The sequence below is a fragment of the Limulus polyphemus genome, unplaced genomic scaffold (assembly GCF_000517525.1).
Source record: "Limulus polyphemus unplaced genomic scaffold, Limulus_polyphemus-2.1.2 Scaffold6275, whole genome shotgun sequence".
Classification (NCBI taxonomy): domain Eukaryota; kingdom Metazoa; phylum Arthropoda; class Merostomata; order Xiphosura; family Limulidae; genus Limulus; species Limulus polyphemus.
Genome location: NW_013671885.1, coordinates 10,659 through 13,336, shown reverse-complemented (window position 1 = coordinate 13,336; position 2,678 = coordinate 10,659). Strand labels below are relative to the sequence as shown.

At 34.2% G+C, this 2,678-nt stretch overlaps 1 protein-coding gene across 4 annotated transcripts in view; it reads left to right on the top strand.

The window, feature by feature from the left end:
• Positions 1-2,095: 2,095 nt before the first annotated feature.
• Positions 2,096-2,678, top strand: part of LOC106473559 (mRNA cap guanine-N7 methyltransferase-like) — a 10,640-nt gene continuing 10,057 nt past the window's right edge. Inside the window, exon 1 of one of the 4 annotated variants that reach the window (XM_013934244.2) lies at positions 2,096-2,132. The gene's annotated coding sequence lies outside the window, so the exon portion shown is untranslated. Of the gene's footprint in view, positions 2,133-2,231; positions 2,508-2,678 lie in introns of those variants that run through there. The other 3 variants (XM_022401965.1, XM_022401964.1, XM_022401966.1) reach the window with 3 other exon arrangements.

Genomic DNA, 2,678 nt, shown 5'->3' with positions numbered 1-2,678 from the left:
AAAATGTTTTTGTTATGCTTGACATCAGAAATTAGTGTATCATCAGAAATATCATGCCTCGGGAAATCCCTTGGTTTTCAATACTAGGTTAATTAAAATACATTGATATCTCATAGTTGATAGGAAATTTATCAATTTTGTGAACACCTAAGTTAGGATCTTTTTTTTGGGGGGGGGCGCCAAGTTATGTTTTGCCTCTGGGCGTCAGACACCCTCGCTACGCCACTGCAATCACAAATCAAACTCAACTATGTTTTTCGATCCCAATGCAGAGATCAATGTTCTACATAAATCTGTGGTCGTGTGTCTGTAAAGATCATGAGTTGTAAACAAGAGTACATAGGATTCACAGCTAAAGGACAAGAATAACAAATCTAAACCTAAGAAGTGTAAATAAACCCTACACCAGTGATAAAATGTATACTGAACTGTATGTAACGATAACCCACCGGCTATACTCGCGTAATATTTTTCATGCAGTTTATTCACGTAGTTATGACATTCTAGTTGACTGGATGTCTCAAGGTTGTAACGATGTGCTATTACTTTTACACAGGAAAAGTTTACGTACTACAACCTTTGTACTTAAGTCTGAAACTAGGTGCATGTGTATCTGTACGGTGTCTTGGAAAATAACCTATTTTTAACAGGAACTACAGAAACTTGTACAACTGTTTGGCTTAAGATTGCGCGGAGTACGTTAACATTGGTTGGATAATGTAACCTGTGGACTTGTGGAATATATATATGTCTTTCACTGTTTCGTGAGAGTATTTAAGTCAGGTATTTCCATAGTCCTGTCTCTTGATTTTAAACTCTCTTGCTCTACACTTTCTTCTTGTTGATGAAGCTCTGCAAGTTTAGGAAACAAACGCCGTGTTTATGTTTAATAAAGAATTTTTGTGTTTCAAACTACACTTATGTTTATTATGTGAACGCCTATTTTCAAGCTGGCCTAAATTTAATTAATTTATTCGATAGTAGCATTATGTCTATTATATTATAATCATGATTCGCCAGCTTGAAAATGGCGTTCAATCCACAACAGTTGTTGTTGTTACAAATGGCTTACATAAGTAACATTCAACTACTTCTTACATGGCCAGGTGGATAAGACGCTCGACTAGCAATCTGAGGTTCGCAGGTTCGAATTCCCGTCACACCAAACATGCTCGCCCTTTCAACCGTGGGGATGTTATAACGTGACGGTCAATCTCACTATTCGTTGGTAAAAGAATAGACTAAGAGTGGGTGGTGATGCCTTTCCTCCAGTCTTACTTTCACTGCTAAATTAGGGACGTGTAACGAAATTAAAAAAAGAAACCCACACTCAACAAAATTTTAAGATTTAAAAAATAGCTAAAACGTGGTAGAAAAAAATATATCATTGAAAAACAACGTTTCTCCACTGTTAGCATGGCATCATCAGGTAATCAACATAATTGTACTGAGTACTTGATGATGCAACATCATCAGTGGCGGAACATTGTTTTTTAAATAATATATTTTTTCTGCCACATTTGAGCTGTTTTTTGAATTTTAATATACTGTGTTTGTTGAGTCCCATCTGGCCTGATGAACTCTGAATTTAGCGAAACATGTCATCGGCAACTAATACGGCAAACATAAGTTGGTTGGTATGCTGTTATTATGCACTCTTTTAATTCTTGAAAATCGAATGCAGTATTCCGAAATATAGTAGGCTTAATGCTAATGTCTAATGAAATGTAAATTAATTATAATCATGCTTCGTTAGCTTAAAAAAAGACGTTGAAACCATAATAGCTGCTGTTGTAACAAATTTTTATATTAGTAATGTTCCGACCACTAGATTCAGCGAAACGCGGTATTGACAATGGATGGCGTATTACTGTTATACACTCTTCTATTTTTTGAAAATTCCTAAGGAACTAGATCAAGAACGTAGTTTTTAAGAATATAATAGGCCTAATACCAATATCTTATTAGGAGTATAATTCTTGAACAATTATTGTTGAGACCTTTAAATTTGTTAGATATATCACTTTGCAATATTTTTCATGGTAGTGTTTTTATTTTTATTTATTTGTTGTTGTTGCGTGTAGATGGCGTCGGTTAGAACTTAGAGTTACTTTTATCTTTGTTGTTTGGCGGTAAGTATTAAGTTTCTAATGTATCTAAAGGTTATAGGTAAAGTAAAAAATCTTAATACCTAGTTAAGTTTGGTCATTTTTTGAAGGAAGTGAAATGTATAAAGTACTTCTGTTTTCTAAAGTTTCATAATATTATACAGACGAATAAAAATGTTGAAGAATGTACTACAGTGACTGATTTTGACGAGATGCGAGGGCGTTTGAATAACGCGTGTTTGCGCATTGCTTCTCATTTGTGGTATTAGTATTAGGCCTATTTCAATAACAATGATATGTACTTTGTTGTTTAGACTTATAAGAGTCGGGTGGTAGTAGGATCTGGAATAAACTAGACGAGCTAAGGCAGCCTAAATACCTCATTGTTATCCTTGAAAGGTAAAAATTTAGTTTAAGTTTTTAAAACATTATTTTTATTTTAATACCATTTTCCCTGAACTTTGCTAATCAACGTTATGAAATCAAAAAGTACTTTAAATTCGATGACGAGGAACCCACTTTGAGATTAATAATGGTTGGAGACGGCTTGAATGGGTAATGAAGAAAAAC